The 19,571-nt window shown below is 41.2% G+C and overlaps 1 protein-coding gene and 37 non-coding genes across 38 annotated transcripts in view; 37 read left to right on the top strand and 1 right to left on the bottom strand.

The window, feature by feature from the left end:
- Positions 1-19,571, bottom strand: part of LOC149070287 (uncharacterized) — a 150,090-nt gene that overhangs the window by 87,100 nt on the left and 43,419 nt on the right. The window lies entirely within an intron of this gene.
- TRNAS-AGA (transfer RNA serine (anticodon AGA)) lies at positions 5,748-5,829 on the top strand. Its single transcript has one exon. It is a non-coding gene; the product is annotated as a tRNA-Ser (tRNA).
- TRNAS-AGA (transfer RNA serine (anticodon AGA)) lies at positions 7,215-7,296 on the top strand. Its single transcript has one exon. It is a non-coding gene; the product is annotated as a tRNA-Ser (tRNA).
- TRNAS-AGA (transfer RNA serine (anticodon AGA)) lies at positions 7,358-7,438 on the top strand. Its single transcript has one exon. It is a non-coding gene; the product is annotated as a tRNA-Ser (tRNA).
- Positions 9,182-9,263, top strand: TRNAS-AGA (transfer RNA serine (anticodon AGA)). The gene has a single exon. It is a non-coding gene; the product is annotated as a tRNA-Ser (tRNA).
- Positions 9,618-9,699, top strand: TRNAS-AGA (transfer RNA serine (anticodon AGA)). The gene has a single exon. It is a non-coding gene; the product is annotated as a tRNA-Ser (tRNA).
- On the top strand, positions 9,906-9,995 carry TRNAS-AGA (transfer RNA serine (anticodon AGA)). The gene has a single exon. It is a non-coding gene; the product is annotated as a tRNA-Ser (tRNA).
- On the top strand, positions 11,333-11,414 carry TRNAS-AGA (transfer RNA serine (anticodon AGA)). Its single transcript has one exon. It is a non-coding gene; the product is annotated as a tRNA-Ser (tRNA).
- Positions 11,485-11,566, top strand: TRNAS-AGA (transfer RNA serine (anticodon AGA)). The gene has a single exon. It is a non-coding gene; the product is annotated as a tRNA-Ser (tRNA).
- TRNAS-UGA (transfer RNA serine (anticodon UGA)) lies at positions 11,899-11,980 on the top strand. Its single transcript has one exon. It is a non-coding gene; the product is annotated as a tRNA-Ser (tRNA).
- TRNAS-AGA (transfer RNA serine (anticodon AGA)) lies at positions 12,051-12,132 on the top strand. Its single transcript has one exon. It is a non-coding gene; the product is annotated as a tRNA-Ser (tRNA).
- TRNAS-AGA (transfer RNA serine (anticodon AGA)) lies at positions 12,343-12,424 on the top strand. Its single transcript has one exon. It is a non-coding gene; the product is annotated as a tRNA-Ser (tRNA).
- TRNAS-AGA (transfer RNA serine (anticodon AGA)) lies at positions 12,788-12,869 on the top strand. The gene has a single exon. It is a non-coding gene; the product is annotated as a tRNA-Ser (tRNA).
- Positions 13,055-13,136, top strand: TRNAS-UGA (transfer RNA serine (anticodon UGA)). Its single transcript has one exon. It is a non-coding gene; the product is annotated as a tRNA-Ser (tRNA).
- TRNAS-AGA (transfer RNA serine (anticodon AGA)) lies at positions 13,207-13,288 on the top strand. The gene has a single exon. It is a non-coding gene; the product is annotated as a tRNA-Ser (tRNA).
- On the top strand, positions 13,502-13,583 carry TRNAS-AGA (transfer RNA serine (anticodon AGA)). The gene has a single exon. It is a non-coding gene; the product is annotated as a tRNA-Ser (tRNA).
- TRNAS-UGA (transfer RNA serine (anticodon UGA)) lies at positions 13,769-13,850 on the top strand. The gene has a single exon. It is a non-coding gene; the product is annotated as a tRNA-Ser (tRNA).
- On the top strand, positions 13,921-14,002 carry TRNAS-AGA (transfer RNA serine (anticodon AGA)). The gene has a single exon. It is a non-coding gene; the product is annotated as a tRNA-Ser (tRNA).
- Positions 14,340-14,421, top strand: TRNAS-UGA (transfer RNA serine (anticodon UGA)). Its single transcript has one exon. It is a non-coding gene; the product is annotated as a tRNA-Ser (tRNA).
- Positions 14,754-14,835, top strand: TRNAS-UGA (transfer RNA serine (anticodon UGA)). Its single transcript has one exon. It is a non-coding gene; the product is annotated as a tRNA-Ser (tRNA).
- TRNAS-AGA (transfer RNA serine (anticodon AGA)) lies at positions 14,906-14,987 on the top strand. The gene has a single exon. It is a non-coding gene; the product is annotated as a tRNA-Ser (tRNA).
- TRNAS-AGA (transfer RNA serine (anticodon AGA)) lies at positions 15,343-15,424 on the top strand. The gene has a single exon. It is a non-coding gene; the product is annotated as a tRNA-Ser (tRNA).
- TRNAS-AGA (transfer RNA serine (anticodon AGA)) lies at positions 15,486-15,567 on the top strand. The gene has a single exon. It is a non-coding gene; the product is annotated as a tRNA-Ser (tRNA).
- On the top strand, positions 15,932-16,013 carry TRNAS-AGA (transfer RNA serine (anticodon AGA)). Its single transcript has one exon. It is a non-coding gene; the product is annotated as a tRNA-Ser (tRNA).
- Positions 16,199-16,280, top strand: TRNAS-AGA (transfer RNA serine (anticodon AGA)). The gene has a single exon. It is a non-coding gene; the product is annotated as a tRNA-Ser (tRNA).
- On the top strand, positions 16,351-16,432 carry TRNAS-UGA (transfer RNA serine (anticodon UGA)). The gene has a single exon. It is a non-coding gene; the product is annotated as a tRNA-Ser (tRNA).
- Positions 16,503-16,584, top strand: TRNAS-AGA (transfer RNA serine (anticodon AGA)). The gene has a single exon. It is a non-coding gene; the product is annotated as a tRNA-Ser (tRNA).
- TRNAS-AGA (transfer RNA serine (anticodon AGA)) lies at positions 16,795-16,876 on the top strand. The gene has a single exon. It is a non-coding gene; the product is annotated as a tRNA-Ser (tRNA).
- TRNAS-AGA (transfer RNA serine (anticodon AGA)) lies at positions 17,072-17,153 on the top strand. Its single transcript has one exon. It is a non-coding gene; the product is annotated as a tRNA-Ser (tRNA).
- TRNAS-AGA (transfer RNA serine (anticodon AGA)) lies at positions 17,224-17,305 on the top strand. Its single transcript has one exon. It is a non-coding gene; the product is annotated as a tRNA-Ser (tRNA).
- Positions 17,480-17,561, top strand: TRNAS-UGA (transfer RNA serine (anticodon UGA)). Its single transcript has one exon. It is a non-coding gene; the product is annotated as a tRNA-Ser (tRNA).
- Positions 17,894-17,975, top strand: TRNAS-UGA (transfer RNA serine (anticodon UGA)). Its single transcript has one exon. It is a non-coding gene; the product is annotated as a tRNA-Ser (tRNA).
- Positions 18,046-18,127, top strand: TRNAS-AGA (transfer RNA serine (anticodon AGA)). The gene has a single exon. It is a non-coding gene; the product is annotated as a tRNA-Ser (tRNA).
- On the top strand, positions 18,198-18,279 carry TRNAS-AGA (transfer RNA serine (anticodon AGA)). Its single transcript has one exon. It is a non-coding gene; the product is annotated as a tRNA-Ser (tRNA).
- On the top strand, positions 18,499-18,580 carry TRNAS-AGA (transfer RNA serine (anticodon AGA)). Its single transcript has one exon. It is a non-coding gene; the product is annotated as a tRNA-Ser (tRNA).
- On the top strand, positions 18,766-18,847 carry TRNAS-UGA (transfer RNA serine (anticodon UGA)). Its single transcript has one exon. It is a non-coding gene; the product is annotated as a tRNA-Ser (tRNA).
- On the top strand, positions 18,909-18,990 carry TRNAS-AGA (transfer RNA serine (anticodon AGA)). Its single transcript has one exon. It is a non-coding gene; the product is annotated as a tRNA-Ser (tRNA).
- On the top strand, positions 19,353-19,434 carry TRNAS-AGA (transfer RNA serine (anticodon AGA)). The gene has a single exon. It is a non-coding gene; the product is annotated as a tRNA-Ser (tRNA).

The raw sequence follows: 19,571 nt of genomic DNA, 5'->3' as shown, positions 1-19,571 counted from the left end.
CGCCACAGATTGCAGCAGGCCTACAACGGTGCAATTATTCAATCATAACACTTCGGATAGCATAGTTCGGAAAATAGATGATAGATGGCAGCACTATAACAAGCATTACACAGAAACACACTTCGCGTCAGTTCACAACACGTACACTTGCATTCCAACATGTACCAATTCGTTCCACAGTAGAGTATGGATGAGGTGCATGCATGATTTAGTAGTAGTGACACGCGTGAAGTGTATAAGAGACTGGTAAATAATACGACACAATGTTTCAGAATTTGAACGAGTAATCTTCAAAGTTTGGCAAGATATTCTACTGCAGTATTGCCAAAGACTTGTTGAATCGATGCTTGCAGGAGTGTTTTCCAGTGATTTCCAACGTGGGCGTTAACGCCCCCTTGGGGGCGATGGAAAGTTCCGGGGGAGAGGGCAGTAGAAGCTACGGCTATAATATAGGATCCTATGGGTTACATTGCGTTGGGGAGCGATGGGAGAAAAAATTTCTGAAGAAGGGGGCGGTGGGACGAAAAAGGTTGGGAAACTATATTTTAATCTAAAAATGAAAATTTATTGGACGTTGAAAATATGAGTGAACGTGTGAGTTTGTTTGAACGGCTTCATCATTTTGAGGCAGGAAGTGATTCCATCATTCGCTCAATTTGTTTTCTGCCATAAAAAATGCGGATTGTGTATTTAATTATTACAATTGCTTTGTTTCTTAGTAGCCAGGGTTCTTAATTTTTTAAAAAAAATTTACTTTTAGAAAATAAAGTCTATTATTTACAGAATATTGCATGTGGCTTTATCATTTTGGGACACACCTTATGCTCTGAATGGGATATGTATAGAAAATACCATTGATGTGTGCTTCAAATCCATGCTGACCCATTTACATCGATACAATGCAGCAGAAACATGTTACAAAAAAGTGTAAGAATATATATATATATATATATATATTTAAAAAATTTAAAAAATTAAATTACAGGATATGAACACTATGTGGAGCACATGTTGAGAACCACTGACCTAACGCTTAAAATTTTCAAGAAGCTTTTTACAATTTTTCCTTATTTGCTGTTCAATCAAATTTCATGCGTTTCCGTCGAATTTTCTCCCGCAAATTTGGATTTAGAGCCTTGAATAAATTTCTCGATATGTCACGCTCCTTCTTTACATAATGTACATATATATAAAAGCTCTAAATATCCAATCCCACCTGTCAAACGTGTTACCGATAGTCAAACTCTCATATCGATATTTTTGCATATTTTCCGACGCTGTGTCAAACGCATATCATAAAAAAAATTACCGCCTCGGAAAAAATTCTTTCTTGAGACAGTGATTTTAGTAAACACTTCGAGCCAAATCAAGCCATATATTTTTCACATACAAAAATAAATAAAGCTTTGAGTTTTTATGGCAGTCGTGGCAGGAGCTGCTCAAACTTTGCGAACGCTTCTTACTTCATTGAAGATAATGCATTTTTTAAAACATTTTCAAGGCAGTTTTGTAGACTCTTGGGGGGGAGAATTTAAAGTTTCTTTTTTTGAAATTTAAAAGTCTTCTGTGATAAACCAACTGCTGGTTAATGAATTGAGAGTTTGTGATATAAATTGAAAAGGACGTTGAGAAATTGGGATCGCGTATTTTTCTCGATCAATTATGGTCATCATGATCACAAAGAAATAACTTCATGTCAAATAGTATACTTGATTTCCTCTGATTATATTTTTCGTCTAAAAATGTATTGAAAACGTCGGTTATATAAATATACATAACGTCGGTAATTTCGTTATATACAAGACTAAATGGAATCTTGGATGTCGTTATAATCGAATTTGACTGTATATACCGCAGAAATAATCGAATCTTATCACCGTTCCTATGCAATATTTTGCATTCCATTCAAAAGATAAGCATTCTTAAACTGAAATCCTGGGATTACGCACTCGCGAATAATACGCTAGAAAAATACCGGCGTTAATTTGAATTTCCTCGGAATGTTTGAAATGCGTTCACACATTCTCTTGCGGGGAAGATCCTTGTTCGACATACGTTTCGCGCCAGTTGAGTTGGAAAATAAATGTCCGTATTTCTGGGTATAAACACTCGAATTTTCCATTCGAGATGAGTAAATTCTTGTTATCGTCGAGCACATTAGTTTAAATGCTCGAAGCTCGTTAACTGTTATTCCCTAAGCGACTAGACTGTTATCTTTCACGTGGCACGTTGTCTGTAACCATTTACAGAATGCGGGGTGTCCCATAAATTCATAAGTACAGTCAGCCCCGCTTAATCGGAGATCAACAATTCCGGAGCATACGATGTCCGATTAAGCGGTGTATCCGATGATGCGAGGATTCAATTACCATTTTAAAACTTTATATAGAAAACTGATGAAGGATCAATATTAAAAAAAGCTTCTCGAATAAATCAGACATCATAAATGGGAATTATATTCAATTATACAATGATGCCACACCTAATATTTTATTTTTCGTAAGGGAAGTTAGTCCCCTCCATTGACGTAACAGAAAACAAAAATAAAATACAGTCCAATCCCGTTTTAACGAATGCTGTTACAGCGAAAATCTCGTTTTAACGGACACTTTTATAATCCCCCTTTTAAGTTTATATAGGAGCAATGCAAAAAAACACCTAGAATTCCTTTATAACGACGTGATTTCTCCGGTCTCTTGGAGTTCGTTATAACGGGATTCGACTGTAATTAAATGTACGTATTGAATACAACTTGAATATTTACTCTCTCTAAAATGAATTTTTCTTACTTCTTTTATCATAACTCGGTCTAATATGTTTTCAATTTCAGATGTTTCGATCAATAAAAACATTACGTTTATAGTGGTTGATAAGTATTATCAGTTGACGTGTGAAGCGTAATATTCGATTAAGAGGGGAAAGTCCTTGAAATTATCATATTAAGCGGGAGAACTTAAACATAATTTCCATGCCGGAGGATTTTATCCATTTAGGCGGGGTATATATGTTTATAAGAGTTACCCAATTAAGCGGGGCCGACTGTTGTTTAAAAATCCGTAAAACTTGAAGGGATAGATATACAGTATTTCTTAATATCACGGTTTGCTAAAAAGTTATTACCACGAATAGGGATTTTCTTTTAGTACAAAGTTCACATTTCTGCTGACACAGGGCACTGCACGAAAACAAATCACGGGCAATATGCAAGTCAAAGTCGTATAAAATGCAGGGTGTACGAGAGAGAGTTCATTTCCGAATTTTCCGGTGCTTCCATGCGGTTTTCATCGCAATGTTCACATTGGTGGATAAAGTAGTGTTGGTGAAGTAGTTTTACCTCAGCCGCGATAGTGGCACCAAAATTTGAACTAATTTTTGTTCATGTACCGAAAAAACCCTTTTGTAACAATAACTTTTTCGCAAACCACATTCGAATATATGCGAATCCTTTGATTTTCATGAATTTTTAAACTATTTGCGAAGATATGGGACACCCTGTGTAATCCACATCTGACAACGATTTTAGAGAGAAAACTCCGTCAATTTTAATAATTCTATTAATCACATAGAACTTTACTGAATAAAAATATGTAGATTGATTTGAAATAATGGATTATGAGCATCAAGTTTATGAAATATTGAAAGCTGCAACAAAATTAAACTTCTTTTCCAAATAAAACTAAAAAAATTTTCCAAATTGAAAACCAAACTAAGTTCACTGAAATGCCACCACTGTGCTTTCAAAGTGATTCCGGAAAAAGAAGATCGGAATGATATGCACCAATGTAACAAATATTCATTGTCGATTTCCAGATGTGACCTTCACATGTCCGATGTGGTCATAAAATATGAAAAATCATGACCAGAAATGAGACAAATGCTCGCCAAGTCCAAGGTCAATACTTTTTGTCTTCCGTGAATTGACATTTATAAGTCGCAGATGGAATAAAAGTAACTTCAAACTGATATGAGAGACACGGCTCTTAGCTTTCCTCACATTCTATATTTGAAACCTGCTTTTATTATTCACATGAATAATAATATTTATTATTTACATCAATAATATTGTAGAAACATTAAACAAAATTGTTCTCCTCCGGGATATACAATACTATCTTTCATATTCAGAATTACATTTAGAAAAATACACAATAACAATCAGAACGAACACCGATGTTTTATTATTGAGCGACACAGATAAAAAGAGACAATTGTATAATGAGAATAAAAGAACATGGCAAAGAAACTGTAATGTGTCGACCAAGGGCAGATTGGTGCGCGCAATGATCGTATAAATGTTCATGTTCATTTGCATGGTTATGTCCATTTGGTTAACACGCAAAGTAATGTTTGAATATTCAGTGATTAATATGAAATGAGAAATGTTTAAGTTTTAATAAAGAATGCATTGTGTATATATATATTGCAATCGCACGAAGATTTATGATATACGCTTGAAAGTACATGTTTGATTTTGGTCGGAGCTCGACCATCCTTTTTCTCCTATATATATTCGAAACCTGCAATTTCTTGAACCTGTTGTATGTAATTGAAAAATTAATCAGTATAAAATACTCTTATTTCTTTGTATTTTTTTTTTTTTTTTTTTTTTTTTTTTGGCATGCAAGTAGGATGACCACTCCTTAACTGAAGGAAATTTGCTTCTTGTATATTAATTTCTTCATGAAATTTTTAGCTACTTTGTAACATAACGATATTATGCAACTGACATGTCCTTTTCATTGGCCGGTATAAATAGAAATCCCCCACCAAGAAAAATGTTGAATAGAAGGGAGGAGAGGAGCGCAGGGACCACCCAGGGATAAGGCGTAATGATGACGATCGTACCATAATAATGACTATAGCACTACCGGGAAACTAAAGAAAGTCAATTGTATTAACATAGCCCTAAGTAGAATTGCCAGCCCATCGTGTAATTGACAAAAATAAAATCGCATGGCCGTACGGCTGGGACGAGTAATATTATGAGTATATGTTAAATTCTGGAATGTCAATAATTTCCCGCTCCATTTTTTATACCAACTTTCAAATATTTCTTAATTATCAACGAAAAGCTCAGCATTAACAGAAATCCATTAGGGAGTTCCCCCGCAAGTTTGAATCCCGACTGCGAAAATTTTTTTCCTGTTATTCTGAGTTCAAAACATTCGCTAATCTTAGCGTCGAAACCGCGGCAGACGTGGCCGAGTTCCTAAGGCGGTGGACTAGAAATCCATTGGAAAGTTCCCGCGTAGGGTCGAATTCTACCGACTGCGAGAAAGTTTATTTTCTGGTTTTGTAACATGTTTCCATCTTCTTACCACCGCAACCGCAACAGTCGTGGACAAATAGTTAAGGGGATGAACTAGAAATCCATTGGGAAGTTGCCGTGCAGGTTCGAATCCTGCCGACTGCGAGAAAGTTTATTTTGCTGTTAGTGTGACTTTGAAACATTTCATTATCATCGTACCACCCTCATGTAGCAGTCGCGGCTGAGTGGTTAAGGTGATGGCCTCGAAATCCATTGGGAAGTTCACGTGCAAGTTCGAATCCTGCTGAATGCGAGAATGTTTCTGTTATTGTGATTTTGAAATATTTTCTTATCTTCTCCCTACCGTGACCGTGGTTAAGCAGGTGGACTGGAGTCTATTGGGAATTTCTCGCGCAGGTTCGAATCCTGCTGACTGCTACAATGTTTATTTTATTGTGATTTTGAAATATTTTCTTATCTTCTTCCCACCGTAACCGTGGCAGTCGTAGCCAAGCGGTTAAGGAGGTGGACTAGAAATCCATTGGGAATTTCCCGCGCCGGTTCGAATCCTGCCGACTGCGAGAATGTTTATTTCATTGTGATTTTGAAACATAAATAAGTAAATTGATGATAAATAAATAAAGTAATCAAATTTTCTTATCTTCTCCCCACAGTAATCGTGGCATTTGTGGCCGAGTGGTTAAGGCGATGGACTAGAAATCCATTGGGAAGTTCCCGCGCAGGTTCGAATCCTGGGGCTGTACTGTCTCTTCATGCTTATCGGGAATCCGTTCCGTATCCCCGCCGATTATGACAATATAAGCATGAAAGGGAAATTTCCTTACTAGCGGCATTCTCCCTCTGAAAACAAGAATCGTATTACTCCGAATATTCGGATGACGATAAGGATAGGGGAGACCCACTTCTTAAGCATCGGATGATCGTATTTTCCACTCGCGATGGCGAGTAGAAAATACGAAAAATGAAAAATTTATTTCTTGGAATTGGAAATTTATTGCGATGATTTAAGTGGTGTTTTTTCTTGAAAGAAAACTGCAATTTCGTCGGCTCTTTACAATTAATTGGACGGATTCAATTAGAAATCCAAGTGTAGTATACAGTGAAACCTCGCTACAACGATACTCGATATAACGATAATTCCCTCTACAGCTATATTTTTTCGAGATTTTTTTTCACGGTATATTTCTCGATGATATAGTTATATTATCCTAAAATTTTATACATATATATATATAATAGATGAAGCAAAGTAATAATCACCCACGTCCATTAAAATAGGCAATGGAGGAAAATACATTATTATCCCAATGTGATTTTGGTAGTTCCTTATGAAGTACGGTTTAAAAAGAACTTCAATACATTAATTAGAATGCTGAAATATCTTTCTGAATAATATTTACACGCTGAAAAATATATTTTAATTATAGAAATAACTCTTCATATACTCTTATTTTCCATCCTCCCCATTAAAAAAAAAATAAGTATCTAGCCGATAGCCCACTAACACCTTCCATTTTTGACGTTGAAGAACGTGGAAAGAAAACAACAACACAAATATTCTGCACGTTAAAAATGAATTGCGTTGCCACCGTCGCTGAACAAAAAATTCAGTAAATGTACAGTAGTAGTTGTATACCCCAAGCTTAATTTTGATTGGTCAGTGGTTGATCGGCCAAAGGGACAAATCGCTTTTCCCTGTGTGGAGAGCGATATCTTTGATATTCCCTCTTTCGTGTCACGTGACGTTAAGGAGTAAGCCTAAGAATAATTTCTTCGTATCGTTTTTCGGATTATTCTTAAGGTCATGCTTATGAACCGACGCTTATAATTCGGATCGGATAAGAATAAGCATGAGCAGGTAGTACAGCCACTGCCGACTGCAAGAAAGTTTTTGTTATTAGTGTCACTTTGAAGCATTTCATTATCATCTTACCAACCTCATGCAGCAGTCGTGGCCGAGTGGTTAAGGCGATGGACTAGAAATCCATTGGGAAGTTTCCGCGCAGGTTTGAATCCTGCCGACTGCGAGGATGTTTATTTTAATCTAATTCTGAAATTTTTTCTTATCTTCTCCCCACTGCAACCGTGGCAGCCGTGGCCGAGTGGTTAAGGCGGTTGACTAGAAATTATTGGGAAGTTACCGCGCAGGTTCGAATCCTGCCGACTGCGAGAATGTTTCTGTTATTGTGATTTTGAAATATTTTCTTATGTTCTCCCTACCGCAACCGTGGTTAAGGAGGTGGACTAGAATCAATTGGGAAGTTCCAGCGCAGGTTCGAATCCTGCAGACTGCCGGATTGTTATTTCATTGCGATTTTGAAACATTTTCTTATCTTCTAGTTTTTTATTTCTATCTTCTTACCAGCGGAACCGTGGCACTCGTGGCCAAGCGGTTAAGGAGGTGGACTAGAAATCCATTGGGAATTTCCTGCCTACTGCGAGAATGTTTATCTTATTGAGATTTTGAAATACACTGCTGGTCACCCAAATTGCAACACCAAGAAAGACAAGAGATATCGCAACAATATTTATTTTGTAGATAACATGTTGACCAAGCATCAAATGCTTAAATTTATAGACTTCTGTGAAGTGGGGTTCCTGCCAAAATCAGTAGCCAGAGTAGCCGCCATTGTTGGAGATCACCGCTGCCACACGCGTCGGCATTGATTCAAAGAGACATTGGATGTGTTCTTGCGGTACAGCAGACCAAGCAGCTTCCACGCGTTGCCAAAGTTGATCTGGTGTGGCAGCTGGGGATGTAATCTGGGTCAATCGTTGAGCAACCATGGACCACATGTTTTCTATCGGCGAAAGATCCGGAGAGCGAGCTGGCCATGGAAGCAATTCAATCTGGCGATTGACGAAGAAACTTTGGATAATGCGTGCCACGTGTGGTCGCGCATTATCCTGTTGAAATATGACTGTGGGCAAGCCCTGAAGGTAAGGAAGGACAACTGGCTCCCACACCTCGGAGATGTAGCGCTGGCTTTTTAAAGTACCGGCAATGCGTACTAGAGGAGTGCGAGAGTGATATCCAATACCGCCCCATACCATAATACCCGGTGCAGGACCAGTGTGGTGATGCATAACGCAGCTGTTCAGCATCCTCTCTCCACGGTGTCTCCAGACTCGAATCCGATCATCGTGGTGTTGCAGACAGAAGCGTGACTCGTCAGTAAAGACAATTTCATTCCATTGTGCCGTCCACATCCTTCTTTCATCGCACCATTGGCGGCGGAGACGTCTGTGGTTCTGCGTCAAGGGTAGACGAAGCAATGGACGTCTTGCGGACAGACCACTCTGCTGTAAACGGCGTCGAATGGTACGCGCAGACACTGGATGATGCGGTACAGACTGAATGTGCTGTGCTATGGTTCGTGATGTGGCTGAGCGATCCGTCACTGCCATACGCACAATACGCCTGTCATCACGTGAAGTGGTGCACTGAGGTGGATGCGATCGAACACGTCGGTCCGTCGTACCCTCCTGCATCCAACGATCACATATCCGCATTACAGTTGTTTGGTTTCGTCCAACACGACTACCGATTTCCCTGAAAGATAATCCACAATCTCGGTAGGCCACTATCCTTCCTCTGTCGAACTCGGATACTTGATCAAAAGATGATCGCTGTTTTCTACGAGGCATAATTGATCGTTTTTTTGAAAAAACCACAAGAAAAACACAATTGCCGTACTTCAAATCGTCGAAATCTCCAAGCCTTAAATAGCGCTTTGAAGTGGCGCCACAGGCGCGCGTCATGTGCGTCTGCGCTGAAATTCTAATCATTTGCATATCCCACCTCCGCTAATGCATGTTGTAAATTTCATATCATTTGCATGCTTCCTTCAGGGTGTTGCATTTACGGTGGCCAGCAGTGTATTTTCTTACCTTCTCCCCATTGCAACCGTGGCAGTCGTGGCCGAGTGGTTAAGGCGATGGACTAGAAATCCATTGGGAATATTCCGCGCAGGTTCGAATCCTGCCGACTACGAGAATGTTTATTTTGCTATTAGTACGATTTTGTAATTTTTTATTTCTATCTACTTACCGGCGTAACCGTGGTAGTCGTGGCCGAGTGGTTAAAAGAAAGACTAGAATTTCTTTGGGAATTTCCCACGCACGTTCGAATCCTGCAGACTGCGAATATGTTTATTTTAATATGATTTTGAAATTTTTTCTTATCTTCTCCCCACCATAACCGTGGCAGTCGTGGCCGAGTGGTTAAGGCGGTTGACTTGGGAAGTTCACGAGCAGGTTCGAATCTTGACGGCTGCGAGAAAATTTATTTCGCCCTTAGTGTGATTTTGTAATATATTATTTCTATCTTCTTACAGGCGGAACTGTGGCAGTCGTGGCCGAGTGGTTAAGGCGATGGACTAGAAATCCATTGGGAAGTTCTCGCGCAGGTTCGAATCCTGCCGACTGCGAGAATGTTTCTGTTATTGTGATTTTGAAATATTTTCTTATGTTCTCCCTACCGCAACCGTGGTTAAGGAGGTGGACTAGAATCAATTGGGAAGTTCCAGTGCAGGTTCGAATCCTGCTGACGGCCGGATTGTTATTTCATTGCGATTTTAAAACATTTTCTTATCTTCTAGTTTTTTATTTCTATCTTCTTACCAGCGGAAACGTGGCAATCGTGGCCGAGTGGTTAAGGCGATGGACTAGAAATCCATTGGGAAGTTTCCGCGCAGGTTTGAATCCTGCCGACTGAGAGAATGCTGATTTTAATCTAATTTTGAAATTTTTTCTTATCTTCTCCCCACTGCAACCGTGGCCGAGTGGTTAAGGCGGTTGACTAGAAATTATAACAAGCACCTCCACACTTGTCCGACTCTTTTCTAGTGTCGGATTTGATTGGATAGTTAGTATCACGTGATCAATGACGTCTGATTAAGGATTTCCTCTCTGGTTTTGGCTGATCTTCGTAGTTATGACGATTTTATTTATATTTTTGACATTATCAGCCAATCAGAATAAGGCTACTGTGACGTTATAGAAACATCACCGTATGTGTAAAGTGTACCTCCTGCTGTTACGTTTGGCAACTTATCGCCAAACACCAGCGTCTATTAATGATTTCGCTTTTATTTTGTCATTACGTCTCGTTTGCTCACACGATAATAAATTACAATGATATAATTTAACTATAATACTATAACGATCATAATAATAATGATATATATTATATAATAATAATTATATTGACATGCAATAAATACAGTGGCTTGCCGAAACACAATTTCTATGTTTGGTTTTCTAATGAATCTATCAGCATTATGAATCAATAAATGATAGCAGGGCCCAGCTTCGCTGGGCGCTCGCTTCGCGAGCCGTTACTATTGTCAACTTGATGCAACTGAACCACATTTCGATTAAATCAGAAAAAAAAACAAAAAATTTTTTAGTGATTCAATAAACGATAACTTATTATACGGGGGTGGCCCCCCCATTCCCCCTGTATCGCCAAGTTCGCTGTTTGGGAGACCCCCCCCCCCATTCCCGTACATCTGACAATTTGTGGTGAATTATAATATAATAAATCATGTTTATCCCGTGCAACGGTTAAAAGAAAAAAATTAAATGTGATAAGAAATTAAACTTTTCAAACGAAGATGCTAGAAAAAAAAAAATTGGATTGTTACGAAGGGACTCGAACTCATAACCTTCGTTTTAAGCGTCCCGTGAACTTCCCACTGCATCAACCCTGGTTGCCGAACTGAAGTTAAATTTAGAATATCCATTATTAAATGTCGCTAGGAAATATGGTGGCGCCAAATGGATCAAAAGTTACGGTAGCCTCGCGGTCTACAGTGACGTTTCTATGACGTCACAGTTGCTTGAAAAAAAAAATAGCGCCAAAGCCACATGCAAAAGGTTACAAGGAAGAAAATCCTGATTTTACGTCTATGATCACGCACGTCCAATCAAATTCGACACTAGAACAGAGTCGGACAAGGATTGAGGCGCTTTTAAATTATAGGATTGACTAGAAATTATATATTATTATTTCATTGCGATTTTGAAACATTTTCTTGTCTTCTTCCCACCCTACTCGTGGCAGTCGTGGCCGAGTGGTTAAGGCGATGGACTAGAAGTCCATTGGGAATTTCCCACGCAGGTTTGAATCCTGCCGACTGCGAAAAAATTTATTTCGCTGTTAGTACGAGTTTATAATTTTTTATTTCTATCTACTTACCGGCGTAACCGTAGCAGTCGTGGCCGAGTGGTTAAGGCGATGGACCAGAAATCCATTGGGAAGTTCCCGCGTAGGTTCGAATCCTGCCGACTGCGAGAATGTTTCTGTTATTGTGATTTTGAAATATTTTCTTATGTTCTCCCTACCGCAACCGTGGTTAAGGAGGTGGACTAGAATCAATTGGGAAGTTCCAGCGCAGTTTCGAATCCTGCAGACTGCCGGATTGTTATTTCATTGCGATTTTGAAACATTTTCTTATCTTCTAGTTTTTTATTTCTATCTTCTTACCTGCAGAACCGTGGCACTCGTGGCCAAGTGGTTAAGAAGGTGGACTAGAAATCCATTGGGAATTTCCTGCCTACTGCGAGAATGTTTATCTTATTGAGATTTTGAAATATTTTCTTACCTTCTCCCCACTGGAACCGTGGCAGTCGTGGCCGAGTGGTTAAGGCGATGGACTTGAAATCCGTTGGGAATTTCCCGCGCAGGTTCGAATCCTGCCGATTGCGAGAAAGTGTATTTTGCTGTTAGTACGATTTTGTAATTTTTTATTTGTATCTACTTACCGGCGTAACCGTAGCAGTCGTGGCCGAGTGGTTAAGGCGATGGACTAGAAATCCATTCGGAAGTTCCCGCGCAGATTCGAATCCTGCCGACTGCGAGAATGTTTATTTTGATGTGATTTTAAATTTTTTTGTTATCTTCTCCCCACCGTAACCGTGGCAGACGTGGCCGAGTGGTTAAGGCGGTTGACTAGAAATCCATTGGGAAGTTCACGAGCAGGTTCGAATCTTGACGGCTGCGAGAAAATTTTCGCCCTTAGTGTGATTTTGTAATATATTATTTCTATCTTCTTAACGGCGGAACCATGGCAGTCGTGGCCGAGTGGTTAAGGCGATGGACTAGAAATCCATTGGGAATATCCCGCGCAGGTTCGAATCCTGCCGACTGCGAGAATGTTTATTTTGCTATTAGTACGATTTTGTAATTTTTTATTTCTATCTACTTACCGGCGTAACCGTGGTAGTCGTGGCCGAGTGGTTAAAAGAAAGACTAGAATTTCTTTGGGAATTTCCCACGCACGTTCGAATCCTGCAGACTGCGAATATGTTTATTTTAATATGATTTTGAAATTTTTTCTTATCTTCTCCCCACCGTAACCGTGGCAGCCGTGGCCGAGTGGTTAAGGCGGTTGACTAGAAATTATTGGGAAGTTCAGGAGCAGATTCGAATCCTGACGGCTGCGAGAAAGTTTATTTCGCTGTTAGTACGATTTTGTAATTTTTTATTTCTATCTACTTACCGGTGTAATCGTAGCAGTCGTGGCCGAGTGGTTAAGGCGATGGACTAGAAATCCATTGGGAAGTTCCCGCGCAGGTTCGAATCCTGCCGACTGCGAGAATGTTTCTGTAATTGTGATTTTGAAATATTTTCTTATGTTCTCCCTACCGCAACCGTGGTTAAGGAGGTCGACTAGAATCAATTGGGAAGTTCCAGCGCAGGTTCGAATCCTGCAGACTGCTGGATTGTTATTTCATTGCGATTTTGAAACATTTTCTTGTCTTCTTCCCACCCTTCTCGTGGCAGTCGTGGCCGAGTGGTTAAGGCGGTGGACTTGAAATCCATTGGGAATTTCCCACGCAGGTTCGAATCCTGCCGACTGCGAAAAAATTTATTTTGCTGTTAGTACGATTTTATAATTTTTTATTTCTATCTACTTACCGGCGTAACCGTAGCAGTCGTGGCCGAGTGGTTAAGGCGATGGACTAGAAATCCGTTGGGAATTTCCCGCGCAGGTTCGAATCCTGCCGACTGCGAGAATGTTTATTTTCATGTGATTTTGAATTTTTTTGTTATCTTCTCCCCACCGTAACCGTGGCAGCCGTGGCCGAGTGGTTAAGGCGGTTGACTAGAAATCCATTGGGAAGTTCACGAGCAGGTTCGAATCTTGACGGCTGCGAGGAAATTCATTTCGCCCTTAGTGTGATTTTGTAATATATTATTTCTATCTTCTTACCGGCGGGACTGTGGCTGTCGTGGCCGAGTGGTTAAGGCGATGGACTAGAAATCCATTGGGAAGTTCCCGCGCATGTTCGAATCCTGCCGACTGCGAGAATGTTTCTGTTATTGTGATTTTGAAATATTTTCTTATGTTCTCCCTACCGCAAACGTGGTTAAGGAGGTGGACTAGAATCAATTGGGAATTTCCAGCGCAGGTTCGAATCCTGCAGACTGCTGGATTATTATTTCATTGCGATTTTGAAACATTTTCTTGTCTTCTTCCCACCCTTCTCGTGGCAGTCGTGGCCGAGTGGTTAAGGCGGTGGACTTGAAATCCATTGGGAATTTCCTACGCAGGTTCGAATCCTGCCGACTGCGAAAAAGTTTATTTCGCTGTTAGTACGATTTTATAATTTTTTATTTCTATCTACTTACCGGCGTAACCGTGGCAGCCGTGGCCGAGTGGTTAAGGCGATGGACTAGAAATCCATTGGGAAGTTCCCGCGCAGGTTCGAATCCTGCCGACTGCGAGAAAGTGTATTTTGCTGTTAGTACGATTTTGTAATTTTTTATTTGTATCTACTTACCGGCGTAACCGTAGCAGTCGTGTCCGAGTGGATAAGGCGATGGACTAGAAATCCACTGGGAATATCCCGCGCCGGTTCGAATCTTGCCGACTGCGAGAATGTTTCTGTTATTGTGATTTTGAAATATTGTTTTATGTTCTCCCTACCGCAAACGTGGTTAAGGAGGTGGACTAGAATCAATTGGGAATTTCCAGCGCAGGTTCGAATCCTGCAGACTGCTGGATTATTATTTCATTGCGATTTTGAAACATTTTCTTGTCTTCTTCCCACCCTACTCGTGGCAGTCGTGGCCGAGTGGTTAAGGCGGTGGACTTGAAATTCATTGGGAAGTTCCCGCGTAGGTTCGAATCCTGCCGACTGCGAGAATGTTTTTTTTAATGTGATTTTGAAATTTTTTCTTATCTTCTCCCTACCGCAACCGTGGTTAAGGAGGTCGACTAGAATCAATTGGGAAGTTCCAGCGCAGGTTCGAATCCTGCAGACTGCCGGATTGTTATTTCATTGCGATTTTGAAACATTTTCTTATCTTCTAGTTTTTTATTTCTATCTTCTTACCTGCAGAACCGTGGCACTCGTGGCCAAGTGGTTAAGGAGGTGGACTAGAAATCCATTGGGAATTTCCTGCCTACTGCGAGAATGTTTTTCTTATTGAGATTTTGAAATATTTTCTAACCTTCTTCCCACGGCAACCGTGGCAGTCGTGGCCGAGTGGTTAAGGCGATGGACTTGAAATCCGTTGGGAATTTCCCGCCCAGGTTCGAATCCTGCCGATTGCGAGAAAGTGTATTTTGCTGTTAGTACGATTTTGTAATTTTTTATTTGTATCTACTTACCGGCGTAACCGTGGCAGTCGTGGCCGAGTGGTTAAGGCGATGGACTAGAAATCCATTCGGAAGTTCCCGCGCAGGTTCGAATCCTACCGACTGCGAGAATGTTTCTGTTATTGTGATTTTGAAATATTTTCTTATGTTCTCCCTACCGTAACCGTGGTAGTCGTGGCCGAGTGGTTTAAAGAAAGACTAGAATTTCTTTGGGAATTTCCCACGCACGTTCGAATCCTGCAGACTGCGAATATGTTTATTTTAATATGATTTTGAAATTTTTTCTTATCTTCTCCCCACCGTAACCGTGACAACCGTGGCCAAGTGGTTAAGGCGGTTGACTAGAAATCACTTGGGAAGTTCACGAGCAGGTTCGAATCTTGACGGCTGCGAGAAAATTTATTTCGCCCTTAGTGTGATTTTGTAATATATTATTTCTATCTTCTTACCGGCGGAACCGTGGCAGTCGTGGCCGAGTGGTTAAGGCGATGGACTAGAAATCCATTGGGAAATTCCCGCGCAGGTTCGAATCCTACCGACTGCGAGATTGTATTTGTTATTGTGATTTTGAAATATTTTCTTATGTTCTCCCTACCGCAACCGTGGCAGTCGTGGCAGAGTGGATAAGGCGATGGACTAGAAATCCATTGGGAATATCCCGCGCAGGTTCGAATCCTGCCGACTGCGAGAATGTTTATTTTGCTATTAGTACGATTTTGTAATTTTTTATTTCTATCTTCTTACCGGCGTAACCGTGGTAGTCGTGGCCGAGTGGTTTAAAGAAAGACTAGAATTTCTTTGGGAATTTCCCACGCACGTTCGAATCCTGCAGACTGCGAATATGTTTATTTTAATATGATTTTGAAATTTTTTCTTATCTTCTCCCCACCGTAACCGTGGCAACCGTGGCCGAGTGGTTAAGGCGGTTGACTAGAAATCACTTGGGAAGTTCACGAGCAGGTTCGAATCTTGACGGCTGCGAGAAAATTTATTTCGCCCTTAGTGTGATTTTGTAATATATTATTTCTATCTTCTTACCGGCGGGACTGTGGCAGTCGTGGCCGAGTGGTTAAGGCGATGGACTAGAAATCCATTGGGAAATTCCCGCGCAGGTTCGAATCCTGCCGACTGCGAGAATGTTTCTGTTATTGTGATTTTGAAATATTTTCTTATGTTCTCCCTACCGCAAACGTGGTTAAGGAGGTGTACTAGAATCAATTGGGAATTTCCAGCGCATGTTCGAATCCTGCAGACAGCTGGATTATTATTTCATTGCGATTTTGAAACATTTTCTTGTCTTCTTCCCACCCTTCTCGTGGCAGTCGTGGCCGAGTGGTTAAGGCGATGGACTAGAAATCCATTGGGAATTTCCCACGCAGGTTCGAATACTGCCAACTGCGAGAAAATTTATTTCGCTGTTAGTACGATTTTGTAATTTTTTATTTCTATCTACTTACCGGCGTAACCGTGGCAGTCGTGGCCGAGTGGTTAAGGCGATGGACTTGAAATCCGTTGGGAAATTCCCGCGCAGGTTCGAATCCTGCCGATTGCGAGAAAGTGTATTTTGCTGTTGGTACGATTTTGTAATTTTTTATTTGTATCTACTTACCGGCGTAACCGTAGCAGTCGTGGCCGAGTGGTTAAGGCGATGGACTAGAAATCCATTCGGAAGTTCCCGCGCAGATTCGAATCCTGCCAACTGCGAGAATGTTCATTTTAATGTGATTTTGAATTTTTTTGTTATCTTCTCCCCACCGTAACCGTGGCAGCCGTGGCCGAGTGGTTAAGGCGGTTGACTAGAAATCCATTGGGAAGTTCACGAGCAGGTTCGAAACCTGACGGCTACGAGAAAATTTTCGCCCTTAGTGTGATTTTGTAATATATTATTTCTATCTTCTTAACGGCTGAACCATGGCAGTCGTGGCCGAGTGGTTAAGGCGATGGACTAGAAAGCCATTGGGAAGTTCCCGCGCAGGTTCGAATCCTGCCGACTGCGAGAATGTTTATTTTAATGTGATTTTGAAATATTTTCTTATGTTCTCCCTACCGCAAACGTGGTTAAGGAGGTGGACTAGAATCAATTGGGAATTTCCAGCGCAGGTTCGAATCCTGCCGACTGCGAGAAAATTTATTTCGCTGTTAGTACGATTTTATAATTTTTTATTTCTATCTACTTACCGGCGTAACCGTGGCAGCCGTGGCCGAGTGGTTAAGGCGATGGACTAGAAATCCATTGGGAAGTTCCCGCGCAGGTTCGAATCCTGCCGACTGCGAGAAAGTGTATTTTGCTGTTAGTACGATTTTGTAATTTTTTATTTGTATCTACTTACCGGCGTAACCGTAGCAGTCGTGGCCGAGTGGATAAGGCGATGGACTAGAAATCCACTGGGAATATCCCGCGCCGGTTCGAATCTTGCCGACTGCGAGAATGTTTCTGTGATTTTGAAATATTATCTTCTCCCTACCGCAAACGTGGTTAAGGAGGTGGACTAGAATCAATTGGGAATTTCCAGCGCAGGTTCGAATCCTGCAGACTGCTGGATTATTATTTCATTGCGATTTTGAAACATTTTCTTGTCTTCTTCCCACCCTACTCGTGGCAGTCGTGGCCGAGTGGTTAAGGCGGTGGACTTGAAATCCATTGAGAAGTTCCCGCGCAGGTTCGAATCCTGCCGACTGCGAGAATGTTTATTTTAATGTGATTTTGAAATTTTTTCTTATCTTCTCCCTACCGCAACCGTGGTTAAGGAGGTCGACTAGAATCAATTGGGAAGTTCCAGCGCAGGTTCGAATCCTGCAGACTGCCGGATTGTTATTTCATTGCGATTTTGAAACATTTTCTTATCTTCTAGTTTTTTATTTCTATCTTCTTACCTGCAGAACCGTGGCACTCGTGGCCAAGTGGTTAAGGAGGTGGACTAGAAATCCATTGGGAATTTCCTGCCTACTGCGAGAATGTTTATCTTATTGAGATTTTGAAATATTTTCTAACCTTCTTCCCACTGCAACCGTGGCAGTCGTGGCCGAGTGGTTAAGGCGATGGGCTTGAAATCCGTTGGGAATTTCCCGCGCAGGTTGGAATCCTGCCGATTGCGAGAAAGTGTATTTTGCTGTTAGTACGATTTTGTAATTTTTTATTTGTATCTACTTACCGGCGTAACCGTAGCAGTCGTGGCCGAGTGGTTAAGGCGATGGACTAGAAATCCATTGGGAAGTTCCCGCGCAGGTTCGAATCCTGCCGACTGCGAGAAAGTGTATTTTGCTGTTAGTACGATTTTGTAATTTTTTATTTGTATCTACTTACCGGCGTAACCGTAGCAGTCGTGGCCGAGTGGATAAGGCGATGGACTAGAAATCCATTGGGAATATCCCGCGCAGGTTCGAATCCTGCCGACTGCGAGAATGTTTATTTTGCTATTAGTACGATTTTGTAATTTTTTATTTCTATCTACTTACCGGCGTAACCGTGGCAGCCGTGGCCGAGTGGTTAAGGCGGTTGACTAGAAATCCATTGGGAAGCTCACGAGCAGGTTCGAATCCTGACGGCTGCGTGAAAATTTTCGCCCTTAGTGTGATTTTGTAATATATTATTTCTATCTTCTTAACGGCTGAACCATGGCAGTCGTGGCCGAGTGGTTAAGGCGATGGAATAGAAAGCCATTGGGAAGTTCCCGCGCAGGTTCGAATCCTGCTGACTGCGAGAATGTTTATTTTAATGTGATTTTGAAATATTTTCTTATGTTCTCCCTACCGCAAACGTGGTTAAGGAGGTGGACTAGAATCAATTGGGAATTTCCAGCGCAGGTTCGAATCCTGCAGACTGCTGGATTATTATTTCATTGCGATTTTGAAACATTTTCTTGTCTTCTTCCCTCCGTTCTCGTGGCAGTCGTGGCCGAGTGGTTAAGGCGGTGGACTTGAAATCCATTGGGAATTTCCCACGCAGGTTCGAATCCTGCCGACTGCGAGAATGTTTATTTTAATGTGATTTTGAAATTTTTTCTTATCTTCTCCCCACCGTAACCGTGGCAGCCGTGGCCGAGTGGTTAAGGCGGTTGAATAGAAATCCATTGGGAATTTCCCACGCAGGTTCGAATCCTGCCGACTGCGAGAAAATTTATTTCGCTGTTAGTACGATTTTGTAATTTTTTATTTGTATCTACTTACCGGCGTAACCGTAGCAGTCGTGGCGGAGTGGTTAAGGCGATGGACTAGAAATCCATTCGGAAGTTCCCGCGCAGATTCGAATCCTGCCAACTGCGAGAATGTTTATTTTAATGTGATTTTGAATTTTTTTGTTATCTTCTCCCCACCGTAACCGTGGCAGCCGTGGCCGAGTGGTTAAGGCGGTTGACTAGAAATCCATTGGGAAGTTCACGAGCAGGTTCGAATCTTGACGGCTGCTAGAAAATTTTCGCCCTTAGTGTGATTTTGTAATATATTATTTCTATCTTCTTAATGGCAGAACCATGGCAGTCGTGGCCGAGTGGTTAAGGCGATTGACTAGAAATCCATTGGGAAGTTCCCGCACAGGTTCGAATCCTGCCGACTGCGAGAATGTTTATTTTAATGTGATTTTGAAATATTTTCTTATCTTCTCCCCACCCTAACCGTTGCAGCCGTGGCCGAGTGGTTAAGGCGGTTGACTAGAAATCACTTGGGAAGTTCACGAGCAGGTTCGAATCTTGACG

The sequence above is a fragment of the Pholcus phalangioides genome, unplaced genomic scaffold (genome assembly GCF_987345545.1).
Source record: "Pholcus phalangioides strain wild (caught in Gottingen) unplaced genomic scaffold, Ppha-v1.0 ptg000022l_1, whole genome shotgun sequence".
Taxonomy (NCBI): domain Eukaryota; kingdom Metazoa; phylum Arthropoda; class Arachnida; order Araneae; family Pholcidae; genus Pholcus; species Pholcus phalangioides.
The sequence above is the reverse complement of the archived record's forward strand: the minus strand, read 5'-3'. Positions and strand labels throughout refer to the sequence as shown.